This window comes from Lichenostomus cassidix, chromosome 1 (genome assembly GCF_008360975.1).
Source record: "Lichenostomus cassidix isolate B80296 chromosome 1, HeHo_3.0, whole genome shotgun sequence".
NCBI lineage: Eukaryota > Metazoa > Chordata > Aves > Passeriformes > Meliphagidae > Lichenostomus > Lichenostomus cassidix.
Window position 1 is genome coordinate 974,810 of NC_139479.1, and position 14,048 is coordinate 988,857.

The 14,048-nt window shown below is 48.7% G+C and overlaps 1 long non-coding RNA gene across 1 annotated transcript; it reads right to left on the minus strand.

Annotated features, from left to right (window-relative positions):
* Positions 1-3,620: 3,620 nt before the first annotated feature.
* Positions 3,621-7,433, minus strand: LOC146444026 (uncharacterized). Its single transcript, XR_014855200.1, has 4 exons — positions 6,206-7,433; positions 4,472-5,646; positions 4,274-4,354; positions 3,621-4,183 (listed from the first exon to the last, which is right to left on the minus strand). It is a non-coding gene; the product is annotated as an uncharacterized LOC146444026 (long non-coding RNA).
* Positions 7,434-14,048: the final 6,615 nt, after the last annotated feature.

Genomic DNA, 14,048 nt, shown 5'->3' on the forward strand with positions numbered 1-14,048 from the left:
TGTGCAATAATTGTCACCAGTTTCTGGGAACCTTGGGAGTCAGCAGATAGGGCTCATTGGCTGCTCAGGTCCTGCCTGTGCTGAATCATCTGGAATGGCTCAAATCTTCCTTTCCCAAATTCTTCCATCCTTTTTGTTTGGGTTTTTTTATCTCTGCAGAGCTGGCACGAGTTGGAGCCATTAATATGCTGAATTATCTGGAATAGTTCAGCTCTTCCTTTCCCTAATTCTTCCATCTCTTTTTATTTCTTTTTCTCCACAGAGCTGCCATGAGTTGGAGCCATTAATATGCTGAATTACCTGGAATGGGTCAACTCTTCCTTTCCCTAATTCTTCCACCTTTTTAAAATTTATTTTTATTTTTATTTATTTAGTTTTTTAAAACCTCTGCAGAGCTGGCACGAGTTGGAGCCACTATTGTGCTGAATTACCTTGAATGGTTCAACTCTTCCTTTCCCTAATTTTTTTTTCTATTTTTTTTCTATTTTTTTTTCTTTTTTCCTTTTTTTTCAATCTCCGCAGCGCTGGCAGGAGCTGCAGCCATCGCTGCCATCCCGGTGCTGCCACGGCGATGCGGAGCGTGGTGGGGATGGATGGATGGATGGAGGGATGGATGATGGATGATGGATGGATGGATGGATGGATGGAGGGATGGATGATGGATGATGGATGGATGGATGGATGGATGGATGGATGGAGGGATGGATGGATGGATGGATGATGGATGATGGATGGATGGATGGATGATGGATGATGGATGATGGATGGAGGGATGGATGGAGGGAGGGATGATGGATGGATGGAGGGATGGATGGAGGGATGGATGGATGGATGGCTGGATGGATGGATGGAGGGATGGATGGAGGGATGGAGGGATGGATGGCTGCGGGAATCCTGCCGGCAGCATCCCAGCGCTAGGTGATGCTCTCGCCGCGCATTCCGAGCGCAGGGATGGTTTCGGGACGGGAAAAGGAAAGTTCGAGTGAAGTTCTCCAGGAAAGGCAGCTCAGTGTCAGCCGGGAACTAGGCAGTGTTTCCAGCAGGGTTGATTCTGGATTATGGGATTGAATTCCCTCCTCTCTCCCCATTCTGGGTGATGCTCAAGGACAGCTTTGAGTGTGACATGACTGAGACACGACTGGGGAGAGCTGGTGATGTTCACCTGGAGAGGAGAAAGCTCCAGGGAGAGCTCAGAGCTCCTGCCAGGGCATGAAGGGATCCAGGAGAGCTGGAGAGAGACTGGGGACAAGGCATGGAGGGACAGGACACAGGGAATGGCTTCCCACTGCCAGAGGGCAGGGCTGGATGGGATATTGGGAATTAGGAATTGTTCCCTGGCAGGGTGGGGAGGCCCTGGGATGGAATTCCCAGAGAAGCTGTGGCTGCCCCTGGATCCCTGGCAGTGTCCAAGGCCAGGTTGGACATTGGGGCTTGGAGCAGCCTGGGACAGTGCAAGGTGTCCCTGCCATGGCTGGGGTGGCACTGGGTGGGATTTAATGTCCCTCCCAACCCAAACATTCTGTGATTCTATCCCTGTGCTTTTCAACAACTCTAATAACTACACTACTGAGAAAAGCACATCTCAAATGTAGAAAAATCTTTGCTTTTCCTTGGTAAAAATCAGGTTTGGCACCTTTTTTTTTTTTCCCTGCAATGAAGTTTTCAAATGGATTTATTTGAAGCTAGGTTTCATATCCCAAATTATTTTAGTGTCATTCCAGAGCCCTCTGTGATCTTGTAGCATTTTAATACACAGAAAATCTGGCTTTCTGAGGCCAGGGAGGTTACTGAGTGCTGAGGGCACTTTGCTGAACTCAGGACTGGCTCAAAGCCTGATAATGTTTCCAACAATTAAAATCAGAGCACCTTTCACTGCTTAATTTTGGACAAATAAAGTCCCCCAAGTGATGAACAATTTTTACCTTGATGCCTTACACTGGAAAAAAACTTTAAGCCTGGATAAAACCTGTTCTTGTCTTTGTCTCTCTGTCACAATAAGGAGTCCCCCATTGTCATACATGGGAGTTTTTAGGAGTTTTCTTCCTCCTGCAAAGCAAATTAATTCCCCACATTGCCCATCACTCACCCCTCGACATTTCCCTGTGTCCCTGATTCCAGTTTGGTCACTTCAGGAGCAGCTGAACATCTGGAGGGTCAGCAGAAACATCTGGAAGGTCAGCAGAAACCCCTGGAAGGACATTCCCTTGTGGCTCTGCCCCTTCAGTGCTTGTAGGGTTGTGACCTCAAACTGCTCTTTGCAGCCACGTGGGGATAGAAAAAACACTTTTTTTTTAATTTCTCCTGCTGAGTCACAGCACAACTGAAATCATGCAAAGCAGGTTGCATTTTCCCCTCACTGAGAAACCTCCAGAAAGAAGGTGACAATTCTCAGGCCATGGTGGTGCTGGGAGGTGTTTCTGTCAGGAGATGTCATAAAAACCAGAGCAATACTCACCCAGCTCCAAAAACAATGTGATGAGATGGAAATAGGAGGTTTTTAACAACCCACTTGGGGTCCTTGCAGTGGGGAGAGTGCAGCAGGTCGGTGCCACAAAACCCACCAGGCTTTCCCTCCAGCAGGGCAAACCTTCATAAAGAAACCCCAAATCCACCCCAAACCCTTCAATGATCAAACCCCTTTGCAAAAAAACCCCAAATCCACCCCAAACCCTTCAATGATCAAATCCCTTTGCAAAAAAACCCCAAATCCACCCCAAACCCTTCAATGATCAAATCCCTTCACAAAGAAACCCCAAATCCACCCCAAACCCTTCAATGATCAAATCCCTTTGCAAAGAAACCCCAAATCCACCCCAAACCCTCCAGTGATCAAACCCCTGAGCTCAGGTTTTCAAGCAGTGCTGAAAACACTGAATTCTCCTCTCCCTCCCCTTGCAGCTCACCTGAAACCTGAGCTGCTGCCTGCTGTTCCCCACCTGTTATTCTGTATTTTCACCTGGTGTTTCCCTTTCCCTGAGCAGGATTGGGCAGCAGAGCCCTGGAAAAACCAGGGTGTAGCTAAAATAACTTCCTGACGAGTTCCTCTCTAAAAGCTTTGTTGTTTACCTGCAGTGGAGGAGTTTTCCTCTCCTGGTGCTCCAGTTCACCCTGAGAATTCGACCCCAAAAAGCCCCCAAAACCTGAACTCACCCCCATCACAGCCCTCATCACAGCTTGTTCCTGCAGAGGCTGGAGGGAGGGGGGGTTTGGTGGGGTTTTTTGGATTTTTTTAGGGTTTTTCCCTCTTTCCCGAGGGTTCCAGAGGCACAGTGGGTGCTGAATCCCATCCAGGGGGGTGTTTCCCACCCCTCTGCTCCACCTGCAGTTCCCCTCTGGCAGGAAAGCCAAGCATTCCCTGGGGATGGATCCTCTGAAATCTCCACCCACAGAAATCTCCCTGACCTGACTCACTTTCCCGCTAAAAAGGGGGTTTTTCACTCGGTGACAGGCGACAGAAAACCTTCCTTTTCCCCTCCAAACCGGAAAGAATGATTGCAAACCCACAAAAACGGTCAGGGGAATTCCAAACAGGGGCGTTGAGCTCTCTGCCCTCAGCATCTCACCACGCCCCTGACAGCTCTTCGTGGGGATATTTGCAAAATCAAACACCCCAAACCTACATCTTCCTGCCCTGCCAGGGAGGTTTCAGTCTCATGTTGTGATATAGGGAAAAAATTAATCATTATTATTTTGTTGTGCATGTGATGCTTCTGGGGAGCTCCTGGTGGCTTCGTTTATTTTCCATACAACTGCTGTCAAAGGGGGAGAAACCCCTAAGGAGGTGCTTGTAGGCTTCACAAAATAATCGAAATTCTTTGAAGATGCTCCAGAACACCTGAAAAAAACTGATTTCAGGGTGAGCTGGTTGGTGAAATAAACACAGACCTGCAGTGTTTTGTGCTAGAAGAGGTGAAGTGGGTTCACTTGGACTGTCCTAGAGAATATTTAATGGATTGATTTGTCTCAAGAGGTTGGCCATGAAATATCAAAGGTGAAAATAAGTGTTTTGGGGAACTCAGGGAATAACAGGCATGGGGTACAATAGCTGAGTGTCACCATGTCCCCCCTTGGCAGGGAGCAGGCAGAACGTGGCCCTGAGGCTCAGGAGATTTGGGATCTATTTTCAGCTCCGCTTTGGACCTGCTGATTGGCTTCTAATTATTCTGCACCTCAGTTCCCCCATCTGCAAAACAAAAAAAGCGAGATACCAACATGCTTTATAAATAGCTCTCCATTCTGTTGGTGAAAACCAGGTTATTAATAGCAGTGGTACCTTCTCACACACGCTGCCGTGAAAAAAAAATCGTCGTAAATTCCCAAATGTCACTCAAATTATGGAAATGTGCAAGTGGCTCTGGAGGAAATAAAGCAGAGGAGGAGCACCAGGCTGGTTAGATGTTAGGGCTACATTTTGCTCACTGCCACAAGAGGGAAGCCAACGCTAATAAAGGAGCTTTACTGGTGCACTAACCATGGTTTTGTGGAGGTTTTTATTCCTTTCAAGGCTGTTGTTTGTCCTCTTTCCTCGCAGCAAACTTGCACTTGATCATATGTCAAACCCCAAAGAACATTATTCCACGTTCCCTCTGCTCAATGTCCTGTGAAATGAATTCCATGGATTTGCCTGTTGGAATGGCAAATGAATAAACCTGAAACAGAAAGTTGGGATGAAACTGAGCTGGTTGCTCTTGTGGTGAATTTGAATGAAATCATTGAATTTAAATGTAAAAATAAGGGGAAGTTTGGTGGACATGGGGCTTGAAAACACGAGGGTGGTGTTTCCCCTCATTTGGGTGAGTGTGAGAAATTAAAGACTAATTGAGGACTCACAGCCAGAGGTATTTTAGGCGTTTTCACCCCACAGCAATGACAAATTAATTCAGGAGGTCTTCTGACTCTTGCTCACAAGGTGTGTGAGCATCTTCTCGCTGGGTTCATTCATTTTGGCAGAGCTGATCTCATCACCACAGGAACTGCTGATCTGGGGGATTTTGGGAGCCATTTCTCCTGCAGGGAGGTCCCTGGGAAAGTCACCCTTGCTCAGGTCAGGTGTTGAAGGCAAAACCCTGCCAGGTCAACGTTCCTTGTTCCATCTCCACTGGAATGTGCTCAGGCTTTTGGGAAAGGGCTGGGAAAGGGCTGGAAGCAGTGCTGGGGCAAACAGAGATTTGCCAAGTAGCTCCTGTGAAACTGAACAGAAAAATCACCAACCAGATTCCTTTGGTGGATCTTTCCCTGGCTGTCTTCTGCATTGCTGCAACATGGGAATATTTGAGAGTCACTGGTCAGGTTTTTGTAGAGCATTGAAATATTTTTTTTCTCCCTGGAAGAGTGGTGAGGCCTTGGGATGAGCTGCCCAGGGAGGTTTGCAGTCCCTGTCTCTGGCAGTGTTCAGGAGCAGTCTGGATGTGGCCCTTGGGGACATGGTTTGGGTGATGCTGGTGCTGCTGGGGTGGCACTGGCTGATCCTGAAGGGCTCTTCCCACCCTGGTGATTCTGGGATTGCTGGCATAGGACACTGATCAAAAATCAGAATTCCTGGTGTTTGGAAGTCAGGATTTCTGAGGAACAGCAGAGATGGGAAGCCCAAGCAGTGCAGAAAACCAGCTCTGGAGAGGTTTGCAGTGAAGACCCCCAGGGTTTTCCCTGCAAGTGCAGAGAGGGAATCAGGGCAAGGTTGGGAAAGTCACAGCCAGAGACTGCAGTCCCCAACGGGCATTTGCATAACAAGCTGCTTTGTTAATTGTCTTTTTTCATACACTTCAGGAACATTTTGGGTGTTTTGCTCTCCTCCCCTTCCCAGCAGGCAGACCTCAAACTGCTGCCCTAAAGATGCTGCTGGGCTGAGAGGAATTGTCAAGCTGCGAAGGGAGAACAGCCAGAAATCTTGCCATGGCCCAGGCAGGCAGACCCCTGTGACACATCGTTCAGGTATTCCCACACTCCCAACCCTTCTCCCTTCCCTGCCCTGCTGTTTCAAGCCCCAATCCTCGTGGATGTGAGCATGTGTTCAGCTCTGAGGACATGAGCAGTCACACTGAGCACATCCACATGACTCCAGTCATGCCCTTGCACAGGGATTTCCTGAAGGAAGGGCATAAAAGGAAATGGCCAGGTTAAAAATAATGCCCGGGCTTTGTCCCTGATGGAATGCCTTTGACACCAGTGGAATTGTACAGGGCTGAAGGGGATCCAGCTCCCTCACCTGCCAGTTTCCACTGCTGTGTTTATGGTGTGACAAAAGTCAGTCCTGTGCTCAGCTGGGGGGAATTTAGGCTCCTTTGGTGTCCTTCAGGACTGTGCCCATGGAGCTTCACCAGGGCTGTGCTCCCCATGTCCCCATTGCCACCAGGGTGACAAACAGAGCAGCTCCTGCCTGTCCTGCCTCTTCCCTGCTCCTGGCCAGTGCTGGGACACTTGGTGGCCTTGTGGTGGTGCAGCAAGAGCTCCTCTAGTCTTGGCTGCTCCTCTGTGTGTCCTGCAGCAGCCCTGCTCTGCTCAGGATGGGTGTCAAACAGCTGGGAGGTGAACACTGAAATAAAAAGGCTGTAAGGCGTTGAAGAAGCATCTCTTATAAATGTTTGTCCCTCTTTTCTGCAGCCAGGTGTTTTTGGGAGTCCCAGACAGGGAGGGTCTGGCCTGGGAGCTGAGTGAGGCCAAACTCAGAGCCACAGGCAGATTTCTGTGTTTTCCTGCAGATCCCCAGAGGGCTGTGCCACACCTGATCCCAGCAATTCCCACTGACACGGGATAAACCCCAAACTTGGGGAGCGAGGGGGAGAAAAACCCCAAAGCACCAGGCTGGATAAACAGCCAGGAGCGCCTGGGACGAGATCTATCTTTAGTGGGAGGGTGAGTCACATCGTTGTGATGTGCCTTCACGGTTTGCTGGAGGTACGAGCCAGGCCATGGGATCGCGAGCGAGAGCATCATGGGATGGAGCTGTAAAATTCCACTGCTCGCTGCTCTCCCGCCCGGCTCGGGGGAGCTGTGCGGAGGGCAGAGCCAGGGGGGTTTGCTCGGCTGCTCCTGGGCACGGCGAGGTGACAGCCCGGCGCTCGGCTCGCTGTGCCCGCGGTCACGGCTGTGCCACCCGGCAGCCACCACGGCGCGGGATGTCGCGGATGCTGCCGCGTTGCTAGGCGACAGCGCCGGGCAGTGATGCTCATCCCGCACCGCCGCGCGTTCCGCTCCAAAATATTCATTTTCTGCCCTCCCGCAGCCCCGGGATGGGATGGGATGGGAGGCACGGCAGCCCAGGGTGTGGGAATTGTGGGGGTGATTCCCGGGATAGGAATACCTGCCGAGCCCCAGGGTGGCTGAAATGTGGATAAACACCCAGCAGTGAGGGCGATGGGGCAGGCAGGATAATTCCTGTACAACGCAGAGCTCCTGCCATTTGTTGTGTCACAGATCCATGGAATTGTTTAGGTGGGAAAAGCCCTCCCAGCCCATGCAGTCCCAGCTGTGCCCAATGGCCACCTTGTCCCCAGCCCAGAGCACTGAGTGCCACAGCCAGGCCTTCCTGGGACACCTGCAGGGATGGGGACTGCAAACCTCCCTGCCTGATGAAATCCTGGTGTGAAACCCATGTGTTTGTGTGTGCAAAAAGGAGGGACACTGACTGGACATTCTGGGGTGGCTTTGAGGCCCCTCAACCCCCCAGGATTACAGGATGATCAACCACAAACCAGGGGTGGATTTTTAGCCTGATGAGTGCAGTTTTGGCAGAGCCTCCCTGCCAAGCCCCCTCCTTGAAACAACTCCATTCCAGCTGTTGCACACACATGAAAAAGAGAAACCCAATCCCATCCTGGAAGGAGCTGAGGGGTTGTTCTGGAAGGCAAACAGCAGCCAGCCTTGTCCCCAGAGCCACACAGAAGGTGTCACCTGCAGGTGTCTTGTCCCAGGGCAGACGAATCCCCTGCAAAGGCTCTGCCCAGGCCAGGGGTGAGATCCCCATGCTGAAACGTTGATTTTTCGGGCAGCTGCTGGCTGGCAGCAGGTGGTGAGAGGGGAGGATGCAGGGAGCTGATAAGGCAGCTCCTGGCACGTGAGCTGAGCTGTGTTTTTCCGCTGTGCAGCTCCAGCCACGCTCACTGGTGAGCTGAGCAAGGGGGAAGAGAGGCAGGAAAACCACCCTGGAGAATCCAAACGGGCTGGGACACCAGCAGCTGCCCTGGCCTGGCTGGCACTTGGAGCAGCACCAGCCCAGAGAGGGGCTTGTCTTGATAAACAATTGGAGAGCAGCAGTTTGGCTGCAGCTGAGCCCATCCTGGTCCCTGCACACCCTCCTGGGTGTGGGACAAGGTAAATCAGGTACAACCCCACAGCAGCCCCCCAGGTCAGCTGTGAATTGGGATGGAATGGATCAGAATAGATTCTGGAGGAGCTCAGGCACTGCAGTTTGAGGCAGAAACAGCTCTGGTGGCGTGCAGTGGCACTGGGCCAGGAGCAGAACAAAGGCAGCCACAGAACTTCCATTTTTCACCAAATTGCAGCAGACTGAGGCAGACTCAGCGCTCCAGGCTCAGCCCCTCCCTCAGGCTCCTCGGTTTTTGTTTGTACCAAAGGCAAATCCAATCGTAGGAGAAGATGCTCGGAATTTGCACTGAGTGTAGGATATGCAGTGAACACCTTGGAGGGAAACCCACTGCTGCAGACACATAAATTCATCCTTCAGGCACGAGGGCCACCTGCAATCCTGGGTTTGCAGCCTGTTTTGTCAGGTGAGATTAAAAAAAAAAATCTGTATTTTCTTTTTTTTTTTTCTTTTTTTTTTTTAAACTTTAATCGGAATGATTGTCCAGCTAGTTTTTCAGTGAGATATTTCTCCCACAAAACACTTCAACAAACAGCAGTGACAAGTAAAACACAAAGGGTACGAAAAATGTGCAGAATTTCACTGTAAGTTTGCAAATCCTTCTGTCACTTCATGGAGGATGGAGCTGTGAGGGTGGGGAGGGCCTGGAATTGATTATCCAGGAAGATTTTGGACTCCCCTGGATCCCTGGCAGTGTCCAAGGCCAGGTTGGAGCAGCCTGGGACAGTGGAAGGTGTCCCTGCCATGGCTGGGATGGATTGAGATGAGTTTTAATGTCCCTCCCGACCCAAACCTTGTGTGATTCCATGATTAATCCAACTGATGACTTATCCCAGCTCTTCCTGGGGGCTGAGAGTCATCACAACACAATTCAGAGGATAAATTGCTCCCTGCCCCTGAACGGTGCCAAATACAGCACAGAAAGGAGAACAGTTCTGCTGGGCAGGAGTAAAAAAGGAAACAAGATAATCTCTAATGAAATTGGAAATAAAAAAACAGCCCCAGGGTAATTTCTCCCTGAGTTTCATGGTAAATACCACTCAGTTTTCGGTATCATTAATATCTGATTATTATGGCTCCCATTTAGCAGTAGCCCCACCTACCTCTGTCTCTGTTCCACAGGCACGTCCCAGCAATTTGCCAGCTGCAGGTTGTGCTCAGAGCTGGAAATAACTGTATCATCATTTCATTAGCACCTGGCTGGGGGAGAGGATCCATTAATCCAGCTTTGGAGGCACCTACTGTGAGAAAGGAGGGAGGAGGCCACTAGAAAATCCACCGTAGTGAAAGGGAAGCTGCAATTATTTCTCTAAATTTTTCTACTTCCTCAAACCGATCGCTGCAGCTTCACTTTTTTTTTTTTCTTTTTTTTTCTTTTTTTTTCTCTCTCTCTCCTATTTATTTGCAAGCAATAAGGTTGGATTGTCCATTTGATTGTTTCGTTTTCTACAAGGGATGTCACAGCCTCCTTTTTGCTCCAAGTGACTCAGGGTCAGTGCAATCTGGAAAACAACTCAAACAGAACCAACTTGTCACAGATAAACCCCCAGGGACTGAATCCTCTGCTGCTCTCCCTCAAAAACTCTTTGCATGTTTCCCTTTCCTTTGGATCCAGCCTGGGAGAAGGAAAAAGTCAATTCAGCTCTGCTGCTGAGGCCTGGATGTGGGAGATGCTCTTGGAGAAAGGAATATTTCTGCTGGTTGTAAAAGGAGTTGGTGACTCAAATGCACCAACAAGTCTTGTTCAACCTATTTGATGGTTAAACCAATTTAACCATCATGATCACCTCCTGCAAAATTCAGGCTGTTGAGCCTCAAATCCACATCCAAATTCCTCTGCTCACCCTCTGAGAACTGTTTGAGCTTTAAAAAAACCTGTGATCATCTTTTTACCTTCATTTTAAATCTGTTCCTTGCATTTTGCCTTTGGGGTTTGCTGGTGCAGAGCAGCCAGGCCAGGCTTGCTTACAAAGACATCTACAGAGATTTATTTTAAATATCACCAGAACCAGGTTCACATTTGTCATTTTTATTAACAGATTTATTTAATATATTTAGAATCACTTAATACATTTAGAATTACGGAATGGTTTGGGTTGTAAGGACCTTAAAGACCCTTTAATTCCAACCCCTCTGCCACTCACCAGATCAGGTTGCTCAGGGCTCCTCTCACTGTTATTTAATCTTACTTTGAATTCTATCATAACCTTTCTTTATGCCCATATTTCAAATTGCAGTGAATAAAAAAATCAATTAAAAAAAAAAAAAGAGTTCATTTCTGTAGTGTTTTTTCCTTTGTTTGTTTATCTGAAGAACTCCCCCTAAGCAGAGAAGAAAAAGAATTCAGGATTTTTTTTTTTTTTGGTACATGTAGACATTTCAAGATGTTTTTCTACTTTTTTTTTTAAATGAGGGAAAAATGAAAACAAAAATAGTATAACTCCTTCTTTTTATCCAGTCCTTTTTAATAGCAGAGCCCTAAAATCTGGTTTGGAAGATGGAAGATGCATTACAGAAATATCTCAGCAGGCATTTTTTTGCCCTCATCCTGGACCAGTGACAGTAACACCCTCCTGGGTATTTTTCCAGCACAGGGAAGGCTGCTGATGGCTGGTTCAGAGACAAACCCCAAATTTTTGTTTGTCCCTTGCAGTCATGTCTGTGTTGGTGCTCAAAGAACCAAACTATGGGTGAAGAATGAGCTGGAAAATCCAGGGATGGAGAGCCAACCCCAGCAATCTCCCTGCCCGAGGCTCGTGCTGCCCAGGGGGGATGGCAGCTGTGCCCAGGAGCTGCTGGCTGTCAGTAAATCTGTTTTTCAGGGGGAGCAGTAACAGGAGCCAGTCTGGCTGCTGCCCTCACAGGTGCTCAGGTGTCACCTGAACCCGAAGGGAAAGCGATGCCAACCTGTCACTGTGACTCCTCAGCCTTGAAAATGCCCTGCAGCCAAGGCTTGTCCCTCTGGTTTGGTTTGGGGAAAGGCAGAGCTTCACCCTGAGCTCGTGGGGCTGAGATTGCCCACGAGGATCCCAGGGAATTCAGATCCATCGGGGCTGTGCTGCTCCAAAATCGCATTAATCATTAATTAATCAAGAATTAATCCATGGCTTGATTGACACAGGAGTTGTCCTGCAGCTCTGCTCACTGTGCTGCTGTTTGGAGGACAGAAGGACAGAATTTCCAGCTCCTTGCCCAGGCTCCTGTCACACCAACAAACTGAAATTTTTTATGACTCTTTGTCACAAACTGCCCTGCATGACCTGTGGGGTTCTCAGAAATTCCTGTCAGGTTCTGCCTGAGGCTGGAGGAACCTCTGCTCATCATTGCTCATCATTGCCATGGAATTCCAGAATCCCTGAGGCTGGAAAAGAACTTCAAGACCACGAAGTCCCAGCTGTGCCCAATGGGCACCTTGTCCCCAGCCCAGAGCACTGAGTGCCACAGCCAGGCCTTCCTGGGACACCTGCAGGGATGGGGACTGCAAACCTCCCTGGGCAGCTCCTGCCAAGGCCTGAGCACCCTTTCCATGCAGAAATTCCTCCTGAGCTCCTCTTCTCAGCTGTTTTCATCCTCTCCCACAGCTTCTGTTTGTACTTGATGAACCTTTTTGGAGGATTCTCATTTGATTTATCTCTAAAACATCTTTCAAGCCACCATAATGCTATGAACAACAAAGAAATTTTAATAAAAATATTAATATTTATGAGCTGCATCTTGTAATTCACTAACCAGTTCTGCAGAGCAAGTCACAGGAAACGGGGTTGGGAAAATCTATTTGCTCATCAGCCCCTGTCAGTGCTGAGCTGCTTCTCCACGGGATATTGTCAAATGCTTTTTCCAGCTTTTAATGTTTAACTGGCCAGATTACACATTCCCATGTGGGTTCCCGTGGAGGGGGGAGTGGATATTGCAAGGAATGCTGAGAATATCCCCCTCAACCCAGCTCTGCTGCCTGGTGGGAAGGTGCCAGCAGAGGAAAAACCAACCCAGAGCACGTAAACCCACTGGCCAGAGGTTTGGAATAACAGCTGATGGGGAGGAGAAACACAGAGACCCCATTGGTGGGGGAACATTTTTTCCAAGTATTTAAATTTAAACGGGGTGAATTTAGAAAGTTCTAGAATGGCCATATCTGTTTCCAGGGAAAAGGAAAAAAAAAAAAGAAAAGACAAAAAAAAAAAGTCTGGATTTCTCAATCAGCTCAAATGTCCCTGGCCATATGTATTGGCATTGGGACTCCTCTTTCCACACAAAACTAACCCTGGGATTAGGAACACCAGCCATTATTTGCTCAAAGTGAAGTCTAGAAATAAACCTCTTCAGGATCCAAATCTTGTTAAATATTTTGTGGTGCCGGACAGAAGGAAGACATTTCAGATTTGTAGTTATAATTAACTATTAGGAGGGAGAAAATGTTCCCAAAGTTTCCTTCTCTTTTTCTCTCGTTGTTTCAAAGAGTTTGTGTGGGCAAATTCTACAGCTGGAGGATTGGAGAAAATATTGGGAGAGTGATGGGGGTTAAGAAATGGAATTATTCAAGTGCTAATTAGATGTAAATTGATATATAGGAAAACAGGAAATAATGGGGACTAACATAGGTCAAATCAAGGAAATCCAGGTTGGACTTTTTTAGATTTAAACAGGATCTCAAGAAAATCTGATTATTTGCAACAGAATGAGAGGGGTTAAAATCAGTCACTGCAAGTTTTTTAATCAAAGCAAATCCACTGGCATGGCAATGGAATCACCACGGTGGCATCTGCAGATTTATAGGAAATTTCACAAAGGGCACCAAGGGGGAAATAGAGGTTGCAGTGAGCCAAGGTGGCAGAGTCTGCAGTGCCTAGGTGCAGAATTTGGATTTGGGCACAGTTTGCTGCTGTCTGAGGTGGTTTTCTGTCGATTTTAAAGAGAAATATCTATACATCTCCACAGCAACAGCAGGCTCTGTGCAGGGAGTGCTCCAAGCCATGCCTGCCTGGGGTTGATGGTTTCCCACTCCTTCCCAGGCCATCAGCTCCCCCAGGTGCTCCCTAATCCCTGCAAACACCTTCCCAGCCCCTCTGTTCCCTGCTTTTCCTGGAAGATGATGGAACAGACCTTTGGAGCTGCAGAGAGGATGAGGCACTTTGAATCACGCCGAAATCAACGCTGCAATTTCAGCCTTTACTCACGGCACGACTGCCTCGCTCCTTCCCTCCCCTCCCTCCCCTCTGTTCTGTAACCTGCCTTTCACAAATGCCACCAGGAACAGGATGATCCCTTCCAGTGCCTCCTCCACGGCCAGCAAATGGCAGCTGACTCAAAGCTCTCTGGTCCTTGTCCTCCCCGAGAGCAGCCCTGCCTGGGCGAGAATTGTTTCAATTATTCTGATTGTTCCTCGCCCGAGAGAGTTCTGACATCAAAGTGGGTTTTTTTGGAGCTCTCAAACACTCTGAGAAGAGGAGGTTGGAGAACTTGTTGGGATGAGTGCAGAGGAGCTCTGGAGCCACTGGGAGAGCTGGGAATGTTCACCTGGAAGAGGGAAGGATCCAGGGAGAGCTCAGAGCTCCTAAAGGAGCTCCAGGAGAGCTGGAGAGGGACTGGGGACAAGGGATAGAGGGACAGGACACAGGGAATGGCTGCAAACTGAAAAATTATAGGTTTAGATGGGATATTGGGAAGGAATTGTTCCCTGGCAGGGTGGGGAGGCCCTGGGATGGAATTCCCAGAGAAGCTGTGGCTG